Below are 25223 nucleotides of genomic sequence, written 5' to 3'. Positions count from 1 at the left end.
TCCGTGTCTTGTCGCCTTTTTAGAGTATTGATTGCTTATTGCCTTGTTTGTCGCTCCATCGAGGTAGTTGCATCGAGGATAGCGTTGATCGGACCAAAACTCGTTGGAGGAAGGATACACAGATGACATTAGAACTTGGACGAGAACGACTACAAGTACATTGAGGATCTTGGAGATGACTAGTGAACAGGTGCCACATCCCACCCAACCTCGTAGAATCTTATTAGACATGCAATAATGTAGCTGCTAGTGCTTTACTTTTATGCAACTGATATGTGATAGGTTGCATGGTAGAATTTCTTGAAAGCCGTTAACTTGATGCAACCTTTACCCCTGCACACCCACTGTTAGGATAGATGCTCGCATACTACTTACTGCTTACTTCTACTATGCATTATATCTGTGATGTGATGCTTGGTGGAGGATTGTTTGTGAGTGGCTAAGGAACTTAGTGTCGATAATATGGTAATAATGTGATAACAACTTGGGGAGATCTCAGCACACGTCTTGGGTGTAGGGTGAGGGTTGAGTCGATCGAACAGGATTCTACGACGATCTATTGAGCGAGTCTTGTCGGAGTGTGACCTGAGCGCTCCTTAGAGTTGTACTTGTGGTGGGTACCGGTTTGAGGTATAGACTTCGGGAAGGAGTGATCTTTATGGGATGAATCCCTAGAGTAGAGGTGCTATTGAAGCACAGGGTGTCAAAAACCCCTTTGTGAAGATGTCTTGTTCGGTCACCCTAAGGACTTACATGTTCTAGGAACCGGTTCATAGGAATCCTTGCAGCCCATTGGCTCCTCTCTAGGGAGGAGATGGTTGTGGACTAATCTGGGCGATGCTGTTACTGCTAGGTTGTAAGTTGATAGTGTGGGGGTGAGGATGTTGAATCCTAAACCTCTCTAGGTGCGTATTACCACTTGTGAGGCCCGGTATTTATGTTTCACAGTCTCAGCGTGCTGGAGGAATCTAGGGTGCCTTAGGACTGAGTGGCAGGATGGTATCGTTCTAGACTAGAAAGCAACCGAAATCAGCCTAGGCGAGCCGGATCATTGATGATGGTGTATCTTGTGGGTAGTGTAAACCTCTGCAAAGTGTATGGTTGATCAATCAATACATATGCCATCTTTTCCATGTCTATGGAACTTTTCTATGTTACTGTTTCACTTGACTAGAGAGAGGAGTCCTTTCTTCTTCTCCCTCTGGGTTTGTTGGATTTTGGCTATTAGCCGTTAAGGCAAGGCACGAGAGGGAGTTGTCCTTGCCGCCTAGAGAGTGAGAGTGTGGTGAGATGTGTGTGATGGGATGGGTGAACGTGTGGATGAGATGGGTTAAAACTTGATGAACTATTATAAAATATTGATGAACTTGCATAGGAAACCTATAGTCATATATAGGCTTTTTGCTCTACCCTTGCATTCCACTTACCATAAAGCAAACGCAAAGCATAGGGTGGGAGCCAGTGGCCAGTACAAATCGTACTGAAAGATATTTGGCAGGTTTGGATGTCATCTGCAACGACAACCATAGAGATTAGAAGGAGTAGATGGTCTCATTCCTGTGCTCAAGTTTGGTTGAGGAGATGAAGTCTACGCCTGCTAATGCTCTACACCTACTTTGAAGATTGCCCGTGAACGAGAAGCCTTCACCCGTCGACACTCTACGTCAACTTTGATGATAGTCCGTGAAGGAGGAGCCTTCACCTGTCGACGCGCTACGTTTACTCTAACGAAGCCCTGTGTGTGTTTCCGCTAGAATAATGTTGTACTTAGGAGTGTTACCAAGTGATGTAATGCCTTATAAACTTGTACTTCCGCTATGTATGAACTGTGGTATCAACTGTTATTTGATAATGTGATGGCTTGATCTCCTAGACTATCACATTATAATTCGTATCTGTGGATTGTCCCTTCGTGGAAAATGGGGATTGTTTCATAGAGACAACGCAAGAGTAGATGAAGCAGACCGTTGATGGAGATTAGCAAACACAGGCGTAGAGGGAAGAAGACGTCCAGCGGGCAATCGCGACGGCGCTTCCCAAAAACCTGATAAGCCCCCTACCTCGTGAAGGGACACGGGGAGACGTAGGCTTCGGAGACCTGCTCTCTCGACGCAGATGACATGTCGGTGAAGAATTCTCTATACTGAGGACGACGTCTCGTCCCAATATATACATGTGTCGCAGCTAAGGAAAGTAATTAGCCGCGCAATCACATCATTAATGTGATTGACCTGTTGTTAGTTGACTAGAGCAATTAGAGCAATCACCATTAATGCGAGATTTTCTCCATGCATGCAAAAATATCGAGTGGCAAAATGAAGCCGCACACCGAGGTTGATGCCAGAAATCGTCGGACCATTCATGCGCATGTCGTGCGCCCATCGCCTCGCCTCGCCCACCCCACGTTGGCAAATTCTCTGAGGACGACGTCTCGTCCCAATATATATATATATGTGTCGTAGCTAAGGAAAGTAATTAGCCACGCAATCACAACATTAACATGATTGACCTGTCGTTAGTCGACTAGAGTAATTAGAGCAATCACCATTAATGCGAGATTTTCTCCATGCATGCAAAAATATCGAGTGACAAAATGAAGCCGCGTACCGAGATTGAAGCCAGAAATCGCCGCACCGTTCACGCTCATGTCACGTGCCCATGCCCATCGCCTTGCCTCACCCACCCCACCCGGCAAGGTGAGCGAGCGTGCACGTGTGTTTCTTCCTTTTTCTATCCCCAATAGCTTCAATTAGATAGAGACAATTCAACTATTTAAGTTGGCCTCACTCCTAACAATGTGGGACTAAAATCTCCCACCATAACATACATGTGTGAGTGAGCCTTGGGATTTATTTGGAATTATTATTTGGGCCAGCCCAAATATTCTAACATATGCACATGACCTGCCCGTCTCCAAGTACATTCATCATATAGGGCCGCCGATTTATAAATAAATTATTATAGAGGTTGTTGGAGGACATTTTTCTACCAAAATCTTTATTTATAATAATTAGGAAGAATATAGAGATTCTTTTAGGAGTTGCTAAGTATTTTACTATAAAATTATTTGAAACTAGCAAGAGCCCCACGGCAATTGCCGCAGGCTAGGTGGAGGCCGTTGATTTTTCTTCCTTTCTTTTCTCTATAAAACAAATATCCATCAATTATATGTGGCGTGCATAGGCAGGCAGGGTAGCAATTTTTTTTTGTGGGGTGTGGGGTGTGGGGGGGGGGGGGGGGGGGGGGGGGGGGGGGAGTTGAACCTCTTCATAACAGTTTTCCAAAAAAAACATTCGTAGGCAGGAAGGCGAGACCTTCTATACCAAATAGTCAAACTTTTTTCGGATATAAATAGTTTCGTGTAACCAAAGGCATACCAAACTTTGAATTCGTCATGGAAGGAGTAGGCATCGAAATAGGTGACCACATGTGCATAAAGAAAAGGAACTACAGGTAGAGGACAGGGCTTCTCTTCAAAAATAATGAAACATGCTGAAAATTAAGATACACACTATATGTCTCCATCTTGTGAGAGGAACATGAAGACCTTTGATATAATTGGATGATGATCCTAGCGAAGGATCTAATCAATCAATGATACTCATGTACAAATAATGACATGTTCTTTGTACCAGCAACAGGAACATTGTTTATCTTGTGTTTGACTCACTGGGTACCGGATCTTGTATCGTTCCCCCCTGCAGGCTGGTAAGGCAAATCACGTCTTACAATCTTGGCTATTAAGCAGCTGCTTCTGTGCTAGTAAGATATGAAAGATTTAGATACATGATGAAACGCAATACGTCGAAATGTGCATGGTAAGAACAGCAGTAAATTGTGCACGGTAAGAATAGCAAATGCAGATAATCCAGGCAACAACAGCATATAAGTAAATGTAGTCCTGAAAAGCCAACAGTTGTAAACTTGGTCACAGTGCAGTATTGCACCGTTACCTGGAAGGCCAACAGTTTTCTTGTGCTTTGGCTGTTGAACTGGAATGCGAACAGGTAAAATAGATAATCAGGTACTGCATGGATATTTGAACAAAAAGCATTAAAATCTTATTATTCCCAGTGCAAGTAAGGAGCATACTGTACTTAGTATTGAGTCGAGCACAGAACTACCTATAGTCTAATACCACTGTTAAAGCAAAACTTTGAGTGCACACCAGGTGATGTGCAGAACTTAGGGCATGAATGTGAGAAGGAAATAGTCCACTGATGTTTGGAAATCATGTTGCATGGCATGCTTGATACAATTTGGATCAATGTGAGCACATGTCAATAATCCCATACATGGAAATAGTCCACTGATGTTTGGAAATCATGTTGCATGGCATGCTTGATACAATTTGGATCAATGAGAGCACATGTCAATAATCCCATACATGTGAAGTCTTGGATTCCCAGTATTGTTTTAGCTCCAGAGGAATTATTTTAGTTTCAACTATAAAGATGTATATATGAAATATGCAGATTACCTATTGCAAGAAGAGAACTGAGAGAACATGCGAATTTATGTGTACGTTGCCTGGACTTCATTACGGCCTGTTCGCTGGTTGGTTTCTGGGCTGGTTTGGGCTGGCTGGTGCTGGTTTATTGTGAGAGAAAAACACTGTTGGCTGGCTGGTTTGGGCTGGCTGAAACCAACAAACGAACAGGATGTATATGAGTAAGTACTAAACGGAGACAAAGACATGTGTCTTGCAGCAGCCTCCTGTGCGGACATGCATAGTTGTAGCTGATATGAACCCTGCAACAATAAAGCTTAATAGCCTTGACTGCACCAACCCCCCTTCCCCCTCGAACCAACCATCAGCATCACAAAAAGAAAGAAGCAACTGATGTGAAGCGCTGAACACAGGTTTCGAAAATGGGATCCAATCTCTTGTACTGCAACAACCAAAAGGTTATAAATTTCCCCCTTCACAAGTTTATCACCCCTCATAAAAACTGGAATAATTGTGGCAAAATTTTGGGGCATCTAAATTGAAAGCTAGCAATTCCGTGGGAAAGTGGATATAGCGCACTCAGTGGTACTGTATGCCCAAAGGCGAATTTCTGAATCTGTCATGCGTTGAAGTGTCCGGCAGTGTTAGTCGCTGAATTCTTACTCTTAGTAGTAGCAGAATTCTTGCTCTCATCGAGAGAGGATGACATTAGGAGTTGGGATAATTTTCTGGTTTATTTCCAAATGCCATGCCAACCTGAGGGGTTGTGGGTACATATTTATAGGCTGCTAGCTAGCCAAGCATATGCCAAGATGCTAGTCTAAGATGATGTCCTAGATGCTAAGATATTGTCCTCTAAGATAAGATGTTGTCCTAAAAACAGACCATGCAGCCACAAGGACCATATGACCAGCGCAGCCCCACAAAGACCAGCCCACACATGAGACTTATCCCATCATTCTCCCCCTAAGTCTTCTGCGTCGTCCTGTGAGAAAGTTGAATCATCCTGGTCCTGGAGCAGAGCTCAAGGAACTTGATCCTCCCAAGGGGCTTGGTGAGCAGGTCCGCAAGCTGGTCCTTGGTGTTGATGTAGCTCGCCTTGATGCTCCCTTCCTCCAAATAGCCTCGGATGAAGTGGTACCTCACCCGGATGTGCTTGCTGCGTTCATGGAACACAGGGTTCTTTGCCAGAGCCAGAGCGGACTTGTTGTCCACCCTGAGCTCCACCGCTCTAGTGTCTCTGCCGAGGAGATCACCGAGCGAGCGCCTGAGTCGAAGCGGTGGAGGCCGCTATGTACTCGGCCTCGCAGCTGGACAGGGCCACCACCTGCTGCTTGACTGACTCCAGCTAACGAGGCACTTGCCGAGGAAGAAGAGGATCCTGCTCGTGCTCTTGCTGGTGTCGATGTCGCCGGCATGGTCGCTGTCGCTGTACCCGACAAAGTGTGCCGCCCCAGGACACCTAGGGTAGTAGAGGCCGTGATCAAGAGTCCCCGCAACGTAGCGGATGATCCTCTTCACAGCCTGCTGGTGCTCCGTCGTCGGTCGCTACATGAACCGACTAACGTAGCCGACAGAGAATGCCAAGTCCGGCCGTGTGTGGGCGAGGTAGCGAAGGCTCCCCACAAGACGCCGGTACTGCGTAGCGTCCACCTCCTCCGTCGTGCTGTCGTGGCTCAGCTTCAGCCTCTCCTCCATCAGAGTGAGAGCTGGGTTGCAGTCGGTGAGCCCAGCTAGCTCAACGACGCGCTTGGCGTAGGCGGTCTGTCGAAGTGTGATCCCGGAGTCATCCTGGTGCACCTCGATTCCTAGGTAGAAGAAGAGAGGTCCCATGTCACTCATCTAGAAGGTGGCCTTCATCTCTTCCTTGAATGCCGCCACCTCTGTATCCTTGGTGCCGGTAATCACCAAGTCGTCGGTGTAGACACCCACCAGCAGAGCATTTCCTCCACTGCCCCATCGGTAGATGGCCGCCTCATGCGGGCTTTGCTCGAAGCCCATCCCCTTTAGCGTGGAATCCAACTTGGCATTCCACGCCCTCGGTGCCTGCCGCAAGCCATAGAGGGCCTTGCGTAGGTGGAGCACCTTGCCCTCCTTGCCGGGGATCGCAAATCCTGGCAGCTGGTGCACGTAGACCTCCTCCTTCAAGTCACCGTTAAGGAATGTTGACTTGACGTCCATGTGATGAACACGCCAGCCCTCCTAGGCAGCTAGCGCAAGGAGGAGTCGCACGGACTCCATCCGTGCCACGAGAGCAAAGGCGTCGTCGAAGTTGACCCCCTCCTGCTGCACGAAACCTCGTGCCACCAAGCGAGCCTTGTGCTTGACGATGGCACCGGCTTCATCCCTCTTCAGCTTGTACACCCACTTAAGGGTGATTGCGCGGTGACCACGAGGAAGGTCAGCAAGCTCCCAGGTGTAGTTCTTCTCGACCGCATCCATCTCCAACTGCATCGCGGCGCGCCATGCCGCATGTCTCTCGGCCTCTACAAACGACCGAGGCTCGCCGTCATCACACGCAAGGTGCAACTGCGCCTCCAGGTCGTGAGGCACCGGTCCCGGCACCGACTGGTCGCCGAGAAGGTTCTCCATCGTATGGTACCACGACGGCTCGCCGTCGTGGTACGCGTCGATGCGCTCCTCGTCGTGAGAGAGCGGAGTAGCGAGCTCAATCGGGCTGTGCTCGACACGACCTGGTGTTGGAGTAGACGTGCCCGGAGAGGTGCCTGTCGGTGCTGGAGTGCATGGCGGTGCCGGCGAAGGACTCATCGCAGCCGAGGTCCTGGCTAGAGAACATGGTGCTGTCGGAGTAGCAGGCACCAGGGTCGGTGGAGACTCGGGGACTGGGGTAGACACGCTCGCCGAAGAAGAGCTACCTACTCCCCTGGCTCCCTCGAAGTGGACGTACTCGATAGTGAAGTCGTCGCACGTCGGAGCCGAGCCGTCGTCCGCCGCCTTGTCCCACGCCCATCCTCGCCCTTCGTCGAACACAACGTCGCGCGCCGTGCGCACACGCTGTGTCTTCGGGTCGAGGATGCGGTAGGCCTTCGAGCCCTCTGCATAGCCGATGAACACTCCCGGAGTGCTCCTATCGTTGAGCTTGCTGATGTGGCCAAGCTCCTTGGCGAACGCGAGGCAGCTAAAGACCCACAAGTGGAGACCGCCGGCTTGCGTCCATGCCAAGCCTCGTACGGCGTCCTGCCGTCGAGCGCCTTGGTAGGCGAGCGGTTGAGGATGTAGACGGCCGCCACCACCGCCTCTCCCCAGAAGACAGCCGGCATCCCCCTCTGCTTGAGAAGGGCCCGAGCCATCCCCACAACCGTCTGGTTGCGCCGCTCGACGATGCCATTCTGCTGCGGGCTATACGACGCAAAGTAGTGGCGCTAAATGCCCTCATCAGCGCAGTACAACGCGAATTCAACCGCTGTGAATTCGCCGCCGTTGTCGGTGCGCAGCACGCGCAGGTTGCGGCCGCACTCCGCCTCCGCAGTAGCCTACGAGCGCCTGATGGCATTCGCAGCCTCTCCTTTACTACCGAGGACCATCACCCACATGTAGCGGGAGAGGTCGTCGACGAGCAGTAGGAAGTAGCGTTGTCCTCTCGGTGTGGCCGGTGTCACTAGGCCACACAAGTCCCCGTGCACAAGCTCGAGCCTCTCCTTGGCTCAAAAGCTCACCCGCTAGGGAAAGAGGAGTCGCCTCTGCTTCGTCAACACACAGACGTTGTAGAGCTGCTCCACATGGTCGAGGCACGGTAGGCCTCGCACCATCTCCGTGGCACTGAGCCGCTTCAGGGCCTCGAAGTGAAGGTGCCCGAAGCGCTCATGCCACTACCACGCCTCGTCATCCCGATGAGCAGCGAGACAGAGGGGTTGTGCCACATGCACGTTAAGGATGTAGAGTCAATTTGTGCTTCTAGATACCTTGGCAAGAAGGCGACGACGGCGATCCCAAATCCTCATGACTCCATCCTCAACCATCACGCGTGATCCGTTCTCATCTAGCTGTCCCAAGATGATGATGGAGTTCCTTAACGTGGGGATGTAGTAGACTCCGATGAGCAGCCTGTGCTCACCAGACACGGCGGTGAAGATGACAGAGCCGACGTCCTTGATCTCCATGCCGGAGGCATCCCCAAACTTGACGGAGCCTCAGACGCTAGAGTCAAGCTCGGTGAAGAACTCCCGTCAACTAGTCATGTGATGGGTGGCGTCGGTGTCGAGGCACCACCCGTCAGTCTTGTCATTGCCGGAGCCATCGCCGAGGAGGGCGTGTGCTTTTGGCTCGTCAAGGTGGAGGAGAGCTGTTGCGGCCAGTGCCGCTGGAGGTAGCTCGATGCTTGCATGTGCCATGAACAGAGCCGGCTCCTCCTCCTGTGCGACATGGGCCTGGCCACATCGTGGTTGTCGACAGTCCTTGGCCCAATGGCCAAGCTGGCCATAGTTGCGGCAGGCGTTGTCTTATGCCGGCTTGTGCCTACCGGCGGCGCCGCCCTGGGTGCCTCCGCGGGCATCACCCTCGGCACATCCTCGCTTCCTGGCTTGGGTGTCTCTGCGCGCCTTGCGCGGCTTGCCACGCTTGCGGCCGCCTATCGCGGAAGAAGGCTCCCCCTTCTTTCGGTCAACTTGGTTGGCAAGCCACTGCTCCCGAGTGAGAAGGAGCTTCTCGCCAGTGGTGATGGGCCCCGAGAGGGACTATGGCTCATCGCTGTCGATGACCTTGAGGCGACCTATCGCCTCCTCGATCGACATCATGGAGAGATCCAGCAGAGACTCGATCGAGCGAGCCATCTGCTTGTACTTCTCAGGGACGCAGCGGAAGAGCTTTTCGACAGCTCTCTCCTCGTCGTAGGTGTCATCGCCGAACTGCACCATCTTCTGCAACAGAGTGTTGAGACGGAGAGTGAAGTCATCAACGTCCTCACCTGGCTTGAAGGCTAGGTTCTCCCACTCCTTGCGAAGTGCCTGTAGTGTGGACTTGCGGGTGCGGTCGCTGCCGATGCGTGCCACAGCGATGGCGTCCCAAGCCTCCTTGGCAGTCCGCTTGTTGGTAAGCGAGAACTGCATCTCGGGAGGGACTGCAGCGATGAGGGCATCCAGCGCCCATCGATCTAGGTCGTAGTCGACGTTGCCGTACCGGACTGCCTCCCACATGTGCCGCACCTGGAGCTTTACCCTCATCACCAAAGCCCACTCGACGTAGTTGGTCTTGGTGAGGGTAGGCCACCCACCGCCGGGGTCGACATCCCTGACGATAGCCTAGAGCCCGTGGTAACCATGGTACCGATCCGGGGAGAGAGCCACGCTGCCTGTGAAGGCCGCGCTCTCCATCGACCTGTCTGCCACCGTCGCCGTGCGCGCCTCCTCCAGGAGCGCCACCGCCGTGCGCACCTCCTCCAGGAGCGTCGTCGCCGTACACGCCTCCTCTAGGAGCGTCGCCGCAAGTGCGCGCCTCCTCCAGGAGCGCCACCGGCGCGTCCGCGCCTGTCGGGGCTACCGCCGCGCTCGTGGGCGTGCGCGGCTGCCCACTGCGCTGCCCGCACTCGTCCTGCCTCCCTCCCCAGCAACTCGAGGTCCGCGTCGGCGCTGTCGTCAGCAGAAATGGAGCTGCTGATGCTGCCACGCAGGGCCTCGAACTCTGCTGCCACCGCACGCGCTGCATCCGCCGCCGCCGCTGCTTCCGCCTCCGCTCTGACTGCTGCTAGCTCCGCCGCTGCCAGCCTCGACGCCCTTGCCGCTGCCGCAGTGGTCTCTGCCGCCGCTCGCTCGCGTTCTTCTGCCGCGGCAAGTTCGGCCTCCTACCGATGCCACGTGCTCGAGGTGATCGAGCGCTGAGACTGTCCTACGGACATGACGCGCTACCGGGGGGCTGCTGCGTGGGGAGAGGGCTGCTTCAGATGAGCTGCTGCTCATCTGCGCAGAGGGAGAGGAGTGAGCAGGAGCGGCCGGAGCTGCTGCTGCTCCTAGCTGGGGCTGTTGTGCGGCTGGGAAAGGAGATGAGCAGGAAATGCTCAGGCTACAGGATAGTACGGCTCTGATATCAGTTGTTAGTCGCTGAATTTTTACTCTTAGTAGTAGCAGAATTCTTACTCTCATCGAGAGAGAATGACACTAGGAGTTGAGGCAATTTTCTGGTTTATTTCCAAATGCCATGCCAACCTGAGGGGTTGGAGGTACATATTTATAGGTAGCTAACCAGCCAAGCATATGACAAGATGCTAGTCTAAGATGCTGTCCTAGATGCTAAGATGATGTCCTCTAAGATAAGATGTTGTCCTAAAAACAGACCATGCAGCCACGAGGACCATGCGACCAGCACAGCCCCACAAAGACCAGCCCACACATGAGACTTATCCCATCAGGCAGAAGTAAAGCATGTTTTCAATGTATCCATCTAATGGACTGGGTGTTGCAAGCGATGCATTTATCTGTTAGCCACACAAATCTTGGAGTCAAAGAACATATTAATAACATTAGTAATAAGGGAAACATGGCGAACCCTGGACAAAATCAGATTAGACTAAACATGAATGTAATAAATAGAGGAGACCTTACCACAGCATCAACCTTATGAGAGTGAAATGTGAAGCAACTGTCTTGCTTCAGAAATTTTGGCTGCATGCATAGAACAACAAAGCCTTTTAGTCCCAAACAAATTGGCATTAGAATCGATGCTTAAGGAATGTGAATCTTAAATAATACAAGGGGGGAATGAACTGGACATACCTCTAAGAGGGTTGAGGTCATTGTAACTTTAGATGTCTACTCCACAATATGTCCCAAACTTAAATTGACCCAGATCTCCAAAGATGAAGCAAGTAAATTAGTCAGTATTTTAGCCGAGCAGCGTTTCCCTTGAAGCACTGTTAAGATGCACGACATGGATGGTCATTAATCCAATCAACAGCTTAGTTTTTCAGCTTAAGCATCAGCAAATATTCTTAAGAAATTGACTAAATTCACATGTTTTGAACTATATGTTCATAAGTAGCCATGATGACATTAAGGATCTCCTTGCCATGAATAAAGAAAAATACAACTACTCACAACAAATGAGCCTGTTGACATGCTAATCCTGTTGGGAAAGAAATCACATAATGTGTACTCAAAATGTCAACATAAACTTACTCTGGAGAGAAGAACCATCCAGATGGTTCGGAGCAGTTATCTTGACCACTATACTTTATCCGACCTGCCCTCTTGGATTTAAATAATTTAATGGCACCGGAATGAAAGAAAGGGAAAATTGCTTCTTGTTTTACTGTATTGATGGAGGTAATGCCAAGTTAAGTCCACGACATATTAGAACTAAGCAACACGACACATTAGAACTAAGCAATAGAAATTTGTGACAAACGGATGAAGATGGCAACGTCTCAGCTGTACCACGAGCGGTGGGGGAGGGGTGCGGTGCATCCTTGTCCCCATCGTTGTCCAAGGCTACAACAACGCCATCGACATTGAACCCCAGATCCAGACTGAGAAGAAGAAGGGGACATGAACCTCGACGACGTCGATGTACTCGAAGACAGCATCAAGGTAGAGCTTGGGGAGAACCAGGTTTGGGCAGAGATGAACACGGAGGGCACGCGACGGCACCCGACGTGGCGCCGTGGCTCTGTCCCGTCCGCGCGGCAGGAGGCGCCGCGCCAAGCCGTCCTCCCCGGTCTGCACGGCATTCGGCAAGGCCTCAGGCCTGGATCCGTCCCATCTGCGCAGCAGGATTTGCGGCGGCGTGCCGTCCTTCCTGGCCGGCGCAGCTCCGTGGCCCGCACGGCGACAGGGCCACAGGGGTGAACCAGCGGTGGCGGCGTAGGAGGCAGCGGGCCAGCGGATGGAGGCGGCGGCGTGGGACACGAGGACGCCGACGGGGGCAGCGAGGCGCGGGAGTCTCCTTTAGCGGAGGCAGCGAGGTTGTGGTCTTGTTTTTCTTTTTAGCGGAGGCAGTTTCCCTAAGCGAGGGTTGGGATGGTGCGGTGGTGCTCCGATCGGACGGACCTGCGAAGAGGCTGGCACTGTAGCTGTTCATCTGGGGACTGTTGCTAACGCGCAAGGAAAACTAAGAGCCCGTTTGTCCGGGCTCCGAGCGGCTCTGCTCCTCTGATTCCTCCCCTGTTCATCTCCTGTAGCGATACTGTTCATCAGAGTCGTTTTTCTCTCTCCTTCTTTTCTCTCTCACTGACAGCGCCGGAGCCGGAGAAGCTCGTTTTTTTTTCTCCTCTGGCTCCAGCTCCTGCGCGCTACAGCGCGCTACAGTGTGGGAGCCAGAGCCGGCAGGAGCCCGGCCAAACTCGCCCTAAACATCTTTTTTTTAGCAGAGGTAGTTTCCCAAAGGGAGGGCTGGGATAGCGCGGTGGTGCTCTGATCGGACAGACCTAGGAAGAGGGTAGGACTGTAGACTGTTGTTCATCTGGGACCGTTGCTAACGCGGAAGGAAAACTAAAGATCTTATATGATCTCATTATGAGTTACAGTAACATATTTACCATAAATATAAAAGTATTCATTTTATTGTTTTGAGTAAAATGCACCATCTTCTTATTCATCTATGTCACTTAGGTCCATCACATTTCAAAATGTGTTTTTTATGTCCATAAACTTTTCAAATGATTCATCGTGTATAAGTCCATGCTGGTTCATTTGGCCTACGTGCCACGTACATCATGGCTATTGTGCTGGTTTTCCAGTCACGTGCATCACCCATATCCAGATGTTCCTTGCTGGATTGGATTAAATGGAGGTTGTCTAACAGATTTCACATTAGTAATTTTTGCTGAATTTTTTTTTGTTTGGATTGGAGATGATTTTTTTTGTTCATCTTTTTATTTTTCTAATATTTTTGTGATTTTAGAGATGAATTTTAGATTGGTCATGTTTTTTTATGATTTTAATTCGAATGTTAGGGATGAATCAGTGAATCGTGGATAGTTGGTGCTCTTAATGTCAAATCTGTGTGCTTCTCAAGGTATATAAATTTTGCTTGAAGCTCTGTATAGCTTGTCATTGCTCTATAAAAACAGAGCATACCTAGTTTCTTCCTGTCAAATTGACAGAACCCTGTCAATCCACCATCTTCACCCAAATAGCTTAATTAGCAATCGGGTTCAAACCCCGTCAGGGCTTGTTTACGTATACTCAGTATTCACCTCAATTCACATGTGTTGAGTACGTTCCACCTCAATCCACTCCAACACATGGAACACATGAATTGAGGTGGATTGAGTGCATCGAAACAAGACCTCATGGAGTGGATTGGGTGACGCCCTTAGATCAATTGCACCCACGTAGGATGAGGTCTCGTAGCCCTGGCTATTAGATGCCAGATTTCATCCGGGTTTGGTTCATATTGGTTAGGGAGCAAGACTAGGTGTTGGAGGCTTGGATCGGCTTAAGATTTTAAGTTCAAGGGCCATCGCCCCAGCCTTTCAATTAACATCAAAAGACCATGAGTTATTACAGCACCGAGTTCAAGCCAAAAAGTTGTCCACTAGGACTGAATCAAACAGAACAGGAATAGAACTGAAAAAAGTTTAAAGAAAGATCTAAGAGCCACGGCCGCTCAGCCACTACAACCGCCAAGCTTTTTACTCCAGAGAGATGTTCAGCAAGCTCCACCAGGGTGTTTCACTTTTCTTCGGATCGGCTGCAAAAGCTTCAGTCACCTTGTGCTTCCAGGTCATATATTCTCCATCTCCTCTCTGAAACTTCAGGTGATGCTTTGGTTCACATAAGGCAGCCAGAAAGTCTTGCTTGCTTCCGATTGGAGCTTGTCGATGAAGTCCATCAGAAAATTCTTCTTGTCGGCCGGGCATAGGACCATCCAGTTCAGTAGCATCCCAAATATCCTGAAAAGAAGCATTTCTATGCTTTCTCCGGCCAATTCTCTGAAAACATAGATCTTTTCTAAGTTTCCAGACAGACCAAATGATAGCTGACGTAATCATGTTTAAAATGCAATGTCTCTTATTACTTAACCAAAATTTACCAATGTCTACCATGCTTTCTCCTCCTACTTGATAACCCAAAATATCTGAAATGATTTTCCAACACTGTCTAGCTACTACACATTCAAAGAAAACATGATGAATTGTTTCTTTTTCTAAGCAAAAGAGGCAATTTTCATCCTCAACCTTTCTCCTCTTAGCTAGATTATATCTAGTTAAGGTCTTATTAATCACCAGCTATAGAAAGAAATGTACTCGGGGAGGAACCTTAATACTCCATATAGCTGATACATGTACCGACTTAGTCCCCCTAAAATTAATGACCTTACAGAGAGATTGAGATGAGTATATCCTAGAAGAATTAAACTGCCATATCATTTCATCTTCATCTTCAGACAACTGAATGGTTGCTACCAGTTCTACTATATCAAGCCAAGATTGGTAAAGCTCATTAGAAATGTTTCTTCTAAAAGTACATTTTAAGCTAACTCCATCCCACAAATCAGCTATGGTTTTCCCTTTTTCATTAACAATCCTGTACAGTGGCCAGAACTGAATTGCTAGGCTAGAGGAGCCTAGCCAGTTATCCTCCCAGAGTCTAATTTTCTTACCATTACCTATTTTCCACCTATATCCCATCCTAGCCGCTTGAGTTGCCCACATGAACCCTTTGAAAAAACTAGAGGCTCCTGTAGTACTAGCTAGAAAGATATTAGGATGCACAGCATCATATTTAAAATCTATAAGCTCTTTACAGAGCTTATTCTTATCTACTTTGTATCTCTTTAACCATGAGGCTAGTAAACTAATATTTAGATCCCTCAGATTAGGGAGGCCTAAACCTCCATATTCTTTTTTCATAGAAACTAGCTCCCAGTTTGCTAAGTGATACTTGTGACTTTCTTCTGAATCATTCCAGAGATAATTGCTCATATGGGTGTTGAGGATCTTGATAGCCCATTTGGGAAATTTAATAAACGACAAAAGATACACTGGAATACTTGCCAGATAGGTTTTAAGTAACATAGCTCTAGCAGCTAAAGAAAGAAGTCTCCCTCTCCACCCTGCTACCTTTTTCAAAATTTTATCTACTAGAGGTTGGATGTCCTCTCTGGTTAAATTATCATAGTGAAGAGGCACTCCTAGGTATTTAATAGGAAAAGATCCTAAGGAACAAGAGAAAATATGAGCTATTCTATGAGCTTCATCCTGGTCAATATTCAGGGGAACTAACTCACTTTTGTGGAAGTTAATTCTCATGCCAGAGACTTGTTCGGACCACATCAAAATACACTTTAAATTCCTTAAGACAGAGTCCTTTGCCTTAGAGAATAGGATAGTGTCATCTGCATACTGCAGTGACACTATACCTCCAGGCCTAAAATCCTCTAATAGCCCTCTAACCAGCCCCTTACTAGTTGCTTTAGCTAACATCTTAGAGAGACCATCCCCAACCAAATTAAAAAGGAAAGGGGATAAGGGATCTCCTTGCCTTAACCCTTTGCCTGTCTTGAAATAAGAGCTATCTTCTCCATTTAGCATAATTCCTATTGACCCTCCCATTACTATCTGTTTAATCCAATTAATTACTTTTGGATTAAAATTCCTAGAGTGTAACATATCAAAAAGAAAGGTCCAACTTACTCTATCGTAGACCTTTTCATAGTCTAGCTTGAGAACAATTCCTTGTTCTCCAGCTCTATTGATACTATATACAATCTCATGTGCTACTACTACGCTTTCTAGTATATATCTACCTTTAATAAAAGCAAATTGGTTTGGAGCTACAATCCTTTGGACTATAGCACTAAGTCTAAGAGTAAGAATTTTGAAAAAATCTTGAAGCTACAATTAAGGAGGCTAATCGGCCTAAATTGTTTCATGTTGGTAGCCTCACCAACTTTTGGAATCAAAGTGACTAGAGCACAATTCAATCTATACAGGTCTAGTTTTCCTTTATGAAAGTCATCAAATAAATCTACTAAGTCTTTTTTGACTAAGTCCCAGAACTTTTGATAGAATAAAAATGGCAGACCATCCGGGCCAGGTGCCCCCTCAGCGTAGCAACTAAAAATAGCTTATCTGATCTCAAATTCTACAAAAGGAGCTAATAAGGCATCATTCTCCTTAGTTGTAACACTATCTTGATCATCCCAAAAAAGAGGGCCTAGCTTCACATTGACCTCTGGTTCTTTAGCAAACAACTTCTTATAAAAGTCTACAGCTATCTGCATCATGCCCTTTTGATCATACACTAAACCTGTGGGACCCTCTAGGCAATCAACATTTTTCTTCCTACTTCTTTGGTTACCTATTGCCTGAAAATAAGTTGTATTCCTATCACCCTCAAGCAAATTTCTATCTCTAGCTTTTACTTCCTCTAGAGACCAAATGTGTTCCAACTCTTTTTCTATCGATCTAAATTCACTAAGTTCTTCTGGGTCTAACTCTCTAGTTTCTGATAAATTTTCTAGTTTGCTAAATTTCTCAGTAAGGATGGCTTTTGTTTTGTTAAGAACAGCAACCTCATTAGCTACCCACCCCCTTAGCATTCGCCTAAGAGTTCTAATCTTAAACTGCCACCTATCAATACTACTTTTAAACCCACAAGAGGTGTTCCAAGCCTTATCTACACTCCGGCCCAAGCCTCCGGCGACGGGCCTCCGCTTCGCTCCGTCAGAAGCCCGGCCTATATCCTGGAACAACTCCAACACCATCCACCCCCTGCACTTTCTTCGACACCCTGTCTTTGAGATAAGAGAAAGCTCCACTAACAGATGAGCCCACATCAGTCGACATGCCCAAATACCTCTCACTCAAAGCCTAATTGCGAACTTGGAGGATTGCCTTGATCTCACCATGGGTGGCATTGCTGCATCCCTTTGCAAAGTGGATCGATGACTTCTCCAAATTAACCTATTGCCCTGAAGCTCGGCAGTACAAAACCAATGCATTCTTCACGGTTTCTGCATTCTCCCTATTCGCCTTGAAAAGCAGCAGGCTATCATCTGCGAAGAGAAGGTGATTCACCATCGGTGCTGACGGAGCCACCCTAATTCCCATGAGGTTTGATGACCGAGAATAAAATTTTAAGAGGCACGAAAGGCCCTCTGCTGCTAACAAAAAGAGATAGGGGGAATTGGATCCCCTTAACGAATGCCCCTGGACAGCTTGGAACTCTCCAATTTACTGCCATTCAGAATGACTGAGAAAGAGACCGAGTTCACCAGTCTCATAATCATATCTACACACAGACGGAGAAAGCCAAGCCTGATCATTACCTTCTGTAGATAGTCCCAATCCAGCCTGTCGTATGCCTTCCTCATATCTAGTTTCAGGGCACAAAAGCGGTTGTCCCTTGCCCGCTTCTTCTTCATAAAGTGCATACACTCATAGGCTGTAATAATATTGTCCATTATCAACCGACCCGGCACAAATGCTGACTGCTCTTCAGATATTACTTCAGGCAGTATCTCCCGCAAGCTGTTAGCCACCGTTTTAGACGCTATCTTGTATATCACATTGCATAAGCTAATCGACTGAAATTGTCCTAGCTCTTCCGGTTTCTCCACTTTAGGGATAAGGACAATATTTGTATTATTAATCCTTGCTAGATCATCATCTCCCCTCAGGACACGCAGAACCACTGCAGTGACCTCCTCTCCACAGAGATCCCAATGTCTCTGGAAAAAGTGTGCTAGGAATCCGTCCGGGCCCGGAGCTTTAGTTGGGAACATTTGAAACAACGCGTTCTTCACCTCCTCAGAGCCAATCGGTTTCAACAGCATGTTGTTCATCGCCCCTGTCACCTTGGTCAACATCGTATCAAGGAGTTGGTCGGTGTCTGCCGTCCCTTCCACCGTGTACAGAGTCTTGTAAAAATCCGTCATCATGGACACCATTACCTCCTCATCTTCAGTAAAACTACCATCTGCAAGTTTCAGTCTAGAGATCTTATTTCTCCTCCTCCGCTGAGTTGCGCGTAGGTGGAAGAAGCGAGTATTTATGTCACTCTCGGCAAGCCAGTTAATGCGGGATCTCTGCTTCCACATAATTTCTTCGCGGTGATTTAACTCCACTAATCTGTCCACAATCTTGATTTCTTCATAGGACGGGCCCGTTCTTAGTGGATCCGATCGGAGCCGTTCCAGCTCCTTCATCCCTTTTAGCCCTCTCTTCACATTGCCAAAAGTCGAATTTTCCCAGCCACTAAGATGTCTTGATAGACTGACCATTTTTCTCTGCAACTCCTCCAGAGTCAGAGCCCTCAGTTGGCTCCCCCACGCATGGGAGAGAGTGTCCCGAAAACCTGTGTGCGACTCCCACATCATTTCATACCTGAATTGTTTCTGTCGGTGTTTTTTACCGGCAGATACTCAGTTCTTATCGGAACTCATACAAAGAGCAAACACGATGGAGACATAAGATTTATACTGGTTTGGCCCCCGGGAAGCGAGTAAAAGCCGTATGACCAGTTGCTACTTGTTTGTATTACGATCTCATCGGAATGGCGAGTACGAGATGGCTATACCTATGAGAGTTTCGATGATTAAAACAGACCGGATGGCTAGCTATTTATATCCGAAGCCTACTTGCCCTACAAGTTACATAGTCATGCCATAGTCAGAGTCTTGACATAATCTTCAGATGTCCTTCCTTGAATAGGCGAGTCGTGAACCTTCGGGTCTTCTTCGGTACGGATTTGGTAGCTAGTATATCTGGTAGTCGGGAATCCTGGGAGTATGGCACCGTCAGTAGCCCCTGAGCTTATCGGGCAAGCCAGACTTGGTAACTTTCATGCACTCGGGCCATTCAGGGCGTTCAGAATCGGGACTTTATTGAAAAGGTCCAACTTACACCGGTGGTAACCGAGGTTGGTCATGTAAAAGTTACAAGGTCGCATAGTTGGGCGATAAGCTGTAAGCCATACTCATGAGTCATCTTGTCTTGTCCACGCTGTCTCTGTCCAAGTCAGGTGGCGGTTGTTAGGCACTCAAGTAGTCATGCCGGCTCGACTTCCGAGAATTACACGTGGCTTGTGATTAATGCATCGCTTTGGTTCGTGGGCGACGATTGGCTTGCTTTCCCAATCACCCCAACCTTGGCTTTATAAGCATGCGTCTGAGTGCTGGGTTAGATCTATTTAGCATCTTCACATTAGTAGTCATGAGGACCAAGACCATCGGCCGCCGTAGCAAGATCCCTCACCTGCTTATCGGGGATTCGCCTGCGCAGTCCTCTGGGACCTCACCTCCGTCTTCCCCCTTGGTGTCATCGTCTCCAGCCCTGGTGTCGCCCGCAGCTTCATCTACAACCCCATCTTCAGCCACGGCGCCTTCGCAAGAACAGACCGTGGTTGTGAAGAAGGGGAAGGAGGAGACTTTGGTAAGCACCGAGGAGATTACCGCCCTGTCCCTGGTAGAGCCAGAATCGAGTGAGCCACCACAGGGGATCGTTGAGCTCTCCTACGATGAGCCAAAAGATTTGACTGCCTCGGTTGTCGCTGCCGCGAGTGCCTAACACAAGTGGTGACTGGGAGTTCGCCCGTAAGCTCTTTATTAAGCTAAATCGAGAAGCCATCAGAATCCCTAGTGACGGAGCCTTGGTTGACCTAGTGAGTGACGAGGAGGAGGTTGTGCCAGGCGACAAGGAGGAGGAGGAGGGTACCGCAGCAGTTGACGAGCCGCCGGAGCAGGCCATCATGCCTCCCAGTCCTCCACCAAGCGCCTGAGCTTGGTGACGATTACCTGGGTCGGGCCCTTTTGTCCCTGCCCCACAAGGATTTCATCCTTGTGGATAGGGATTCGTTTTAGGCCCAACTCGGTGTTCGGTCTAGAAATAATTCAGTTAGGGTTTTAGGAACCCCCCTTGTAAATCCGCGTTTTAAGTGAAGTTTATGAATAAAAGAGATGTCATTGGTCTATTTTTGCAGTCTGAGACGCATTTACATCTTGTGCATAGAAATAGATCGATGATCTCAGTTCATCAGTGGGTCGCTCCACTTACCCCGAGTCGATCGGGTTTTTAGTGTTTGCTCATTTGAATATATGGAAGTATCTCAATCACATTCTCTTGTTAGGAAGGAAAATATCTTTAAACCCAATGTAAATAGAAGCTAACCAAGAGATAATTTTAGTTGTGCAAATCGAGGTGTGCACCGTGGCTGTCGAGCGGTTTTTTGGGAATCGTGTGGGCCGCGCGGTCATTTAACCCCTCATTTCGCTTTGGTAGCAACCACTATTGCCTCGTTTTGCATTTTTGCATCCACTTTCTGCTCTGTTTTCCCCCCTCGAGTTCTTCGTCTTCCTCGCACCGCCATGGCCTCTGCTCAACAACAATCTGAGGGTTCAATGAGTGTCTCAAGACAAACGAGCGCTGAGAAGTTGCAATCTTCCTAGCCCTCCAAGGTGGTGTAGCCCGATGAATATTGGAAGGCTTCTACTACGAAGGCGAAGGATCTGAAGAAGCTGAGGGAGCAAAGGTTACTCCTAGATCCATAGATCTATGAGTGGGTTGCAACTAAAGGTGAGGATCATCCCATCCCCAACACCCATCAAGCTACGGTTTTTATTGCGCATTTCAAGTGCGGCTTCGGGGTTTCCCGTCCAAGTTCCTAGAGCGGATCTGTAGACACTATGGGATCGAGATTGTTCATCTGCTACCGAAGGCGGTAGCAATGCTTAGTGTTTTTACCTTTTTGTACCAGGCGTGGCTTGGGGTTAATCCTTATTAAGACATATGGCGCTATTTTTATTCAGCCACTTATTACGCTAAGAATTTGGCCATCGGGTTGATCGGTTTCTCCCTAAGGAAGGGCAACGACTACATTCCATTCCCGATCAGGACCTCTTGGAAAGGGTATCAGAGGAAATGGTTTTACATCCAACTCCATGAGGAGAGCCCGATCAAGGGTCAGTCGTTGATGCCTATGTCCAACAAAAGGTGGAGATCGACCCCCCCCTTATGAATGATAGGATGTAGAGGCATATTGCGCGTATCCAGGAGCTACGGATAGCCAAGCTTACTATGACGCACGTGGTAGAGATCTTTGTCAAGTGGAGGATAGTCCCTTTGAAGCAGTGGGGCGTGGCCTACACCTACAAAGGGATCCTGGACCCGAACAGAGAATCGACTGAAGGTAATAACCTTTATTTCGAGTTTGCCTCATGTTCAGGAGTTTTGTTGATGACTTTATGTTTATAAAGCCTACTTTGTTATATTGTATTAGAAGTGTCAAATGAAGAAATCACCTAGCGAGTGAAGGACATCCTTGATGTTTCTTGGCCGGACTGGATTGGCGTACTATTGCCGTACAATGCCAAAAATCCTCCACCTAAGGTAAAGACATGATCTTTACTGACTCGCTTCTTTAACAATCTTAGTGCTTAGTCACCTATGGTGTGCCAGGATGTTATCCCCTTGGGCCCTGTTGCCAGGGGCTTGGACATTGGTAGTGATGAAGATGACAACCTAGAGCAGCTAGCTGTCGGCCCAGCCCCCGAGGGTGAGGCAACTCAGGTTGGCACCGCCCGAGCTACGTCGTCTGCTCCCAAGGTAGGCTCGGGTATGCAGCATCAGGCAGTTCCCGATGAAGCGCAAGCTAAGGCGGGAGCAGCTACAAAAAGGCTAGCCCCGAGCAACCTTAGGTTGTTGAAAATAGGAAGACCATATCACATGGAAGTGCGGAAGAACTCGAGCTACCCACTTCCAAAAGCAGCCGAGGTAAGTTCAAGAGTCCCTCTTCAATCACCGGGACTAGTGAAAACTAGTCTGCAACGCTTCAGGAGATCGAGTAGAAGATATTGCCTCGCTCCAGCAATCAGGTACCGCTTAGACATGTTTTTGACTGATTGATCGGGGTTTTTAGCCATCTAGATAGACTTGAACGTGTTCGGGAGGTTTGTACTCAGGAGAAAGCCATAACCCCGCCAGTGCCAAAACCGACGACTCAACGCAGAAGAAGCTAAGATGCAGAATCCTGCTTGATCCATAAGCACATGAATAATGACTTTAATTATGTTTCTCTCAGACTCGTTGATGCTTTGTTGCTATTTACAGGAGAGCAAAAATGCCCGAAGGTCCAACCAAGGCTGCTATTGAAGAGCCTGGTGCTACTCCAACCCTAAGGCTTTAGACTTGGTCTTAGCGACTAGTGCTCAGGCTCTGGAGGCTCAAGCAGTATTCCTAGAGAGAAATCCTTCTTGGCTGCGTGCTCTTATCCAAGAGATGCAAGGCTTCTGTGATATTTGAGAAGAAGATCTTGAAAAGGCGTAGTCTGACTTAGACAATGCTAAGCTATAGCAGAAGGTATACGAGCTCCTGGAGGGTACTAAAGGTATGTTTGGATGTTATTCTAGAGCATGCCCGTTGCTTATCAGGTCTTAACTTCTTGTTGTTCTCTTTAGGCTTGCGCAAGCATGTCGATATCCAGGAGCGAGAGAAGGTGACTTTGAAGCAGTAAGCTGAGGAGTTGCAAAAGAAACTTGAGGCTGCCAAGGGACATCAGGCCACCATCAAGGAGAAGCTGACCAAGGGAGCCATCACTGCTATCGAGCTTGTGGTGGGAGTCATTAAGAGTCGCCAGCCTGATTTTGACCCGAACCTCATATTACAAGGTTATAACTGCAATCAGGCAGATGATGTTCAGCAGTTACTTGATGGTATCTGCCCCACGGCTGTATATTTTGTTGAGAAGCTCGGTTTCTCCGTTAACGATGATGATGAAGATGGTGAGTGAATCTTTATCTTGCATCAAACACCATGTTCTGGAATTTGCCTAAAGACAATTTGTAATGTTGGCCACATTACCGTTACTTGTCTTCTAAGCAACCTGGTATATTTGTGATTTCCTTTTTTTGGTTACTATGTGCCGTATTCACATTGATCATAGGTTTAGAGTAGTTGAGACTCGAGCGGTCTGTAGTGCTATTTCCCCTAGTGAATGTGTAGGTGTTCTAGCATTGCCAGATCCAAAAGTTATGGACTGACGGAGATGTATGTGTAGTAGCCCCTGACTCTTTATTTGAGTGAGGAATTTACTCAAATGAAGAGTAGAAACTAAATATATCTTGTCCAAATCTGCTTTCCCTTCATTTGGACATTTAGACTTTGTCCTAGGTAAGGGGTGATTGAACAACTGTCATTTCAGGGTAGCCCCCGAGCCCTTAGAATGGGGTCGTACGACACTACTGGTAGGCTCCAGCCCCCGAGCATGTATAGGTCGGGAAGAAGGAAATGACGCCATGACAAAGTTCTGATATCCTAGGGGTGGCGAGTTATTTTTGGCTCGGTCTATGTTTGAATACCCCTGACTCATCCTTTTGATTATCTGTATACATGGCCCATGCCTATAGATGACAGTAGTTCTTATGTTGATAAAATAGAGTACTTTGGTGACTTTATGGCTTTATGTATGTGAACCACTAAGGACCAAACACTGCTCAGAGTGTAGCAAATCTTTAGTGACCGTGTTTGTTAGATAATTTATGAGCTCCTAGATCATTTGAAGTCGAGTACCCCGTCAGGCGCAATGTTCCCACTCATGATTGGGCTTCGGTATATATGAGTACATCAGTCATTTGAGGTCAAGCACTATGTCGAGTCTTTGGACCCTCGCATGATGGTACTTCAAAATTAGATGAGTACTTCGATCATTTGAAGTCGAGCACTCCGTCGAGCTCAATGGACCCTCGCATGATGTGTACTTCAAAATTAGATGAGCATTTGAATCGTGTGAAGTCAAGAACTCCATCAAGCCTTTGGAACCTCACATGATTGATTGCTTTGAAATGTAATTTGGACTCGTTTGAGATAAAAAAAAGTATGTTCTCGCATGATCAAGTACTGTTGAGGTAAAGATGTGTGTCACAAAAGTACTTTGTTTCTGGTTGTTGCCCATATTTTGTTCATTTAACCATGATGCCCACGCACAAGATGCTATTGTCATAATGGCGCAACTCATGTGTTAGGGGTTTGTCACATTATTTAATTACATAGGTGATATAAGTTAAAAGAAGAAAAACAAAAACATAGTAGTAAGGCATGCTCCATATATCAACGTATAAGAGGGTCTAGTAATTGACAAGTTCAATAATCTAAACAAAGAAAAGTTTTGAACTTGTGTACCTTAGCCTTGGTGACCAAAAAATGTTGGATGCTTTGACCGATTACACCCTTTGGGTATTGTCGTCACACGCCTCTTCTTTTTGTTGATTTAAGCATAGTTTTCTCCCGAGTGGGATGTTGTATAGATCGGGAATTTGTTTGTTCTTATGCCGATGTTTTCGATTGAGAATATGGATCAATTTACTTTCTCAACAATGTCATAAATGTGTTTCAAAGGAAACATTTTAGCTTAAAATAGCTTTTGCACACAAATTGACAATAAGCAAAAACTTAACCAGAAGACATCTTTATTATTATTTAAAGAGTGTACACCGGAGGAAATTACAAATGTAGCCTAATCCTCTGTAGTTGTTGCATATGCTACTTTGCCGATCTTCTAAAGGGAGACCTTGAATGCGTAGCGATCTGCAGCTAGAGGTTCAATCTACACCATTGACCTTTCCTTTAGTATGGGTCACCTGTCTTATGGTTGTAAAGTTGCTCCTGGGAATTAGCGTTTTGCGATGAAGAGGGCACTTCTTCTTTTTTTAATCAGTCTTCTTGACCGTCCAACCGTTTGAGTGCTAGGTCTTCTTCGCCATGCTTGGTGGCTCCCAAGAGAAGGTGCTCAATTGTCTCCTTTGGGGAGAGGTTGAGTCGTCTAGCTGGTTAGATTTGCCTTGAGTTTAAGCCCCTGGCACTTCTAACCTGCATTTGTTAATAATG

At 47.7% G+C, this 25223-nt stretch overlaps 1 long non-coding RNA gene across 4 annotated transcripts; it reads right to left on the bottom strand.

Annotated features, from left to right (window-relative positions):
* Positions 1-3448: 3448 nt before the first annotated feature.
* LOC136513664 (uncharacterized) lies at positions 3449-12418 on the bottom strand. 4 transcript variants are annotated; one of them, XR_010773409.1, is made up of 5 exons: positions 11836-12418; positions 11578-11710; positions 11176-11312; positions 11005-11064; positions 3449-3754 (listed from the first exon to the last, which is right to left on the bottom strand). It is a non-coding gene; the product is annotated as an uncharacterized lncRNA (long non-coding RNA). The 4 variants fall into 4 exon arrangements; XR_010773408.1 differs by having other exon boundaries at positions 3449-3759; positions 11578-12418; XR_010773406.1 differs by having other exon boundaries at positions 11578-12418.
* Between the last annotated feature and the right edge of the window lie 12805 nt (positions 12419-25223).

This window comes from Miscanthus floridulus, chromosome 16 (assembly GCF_019320115.1).
Source record: "Miscanthus floridulus cultivar M001 chromosome 16, ASM1932011v1, whole genome shotgun sequence".
Taxonomy (NCBI): Eukaryota; Viridiplantae; Streptophyta; class Magnoliopsida; order Poales; family Poaceae; genus Miscanthus; species Miscanthus floridulus.
This window is presented reverse-complemented; position numbering and strand designations above follow the sequence as displayed.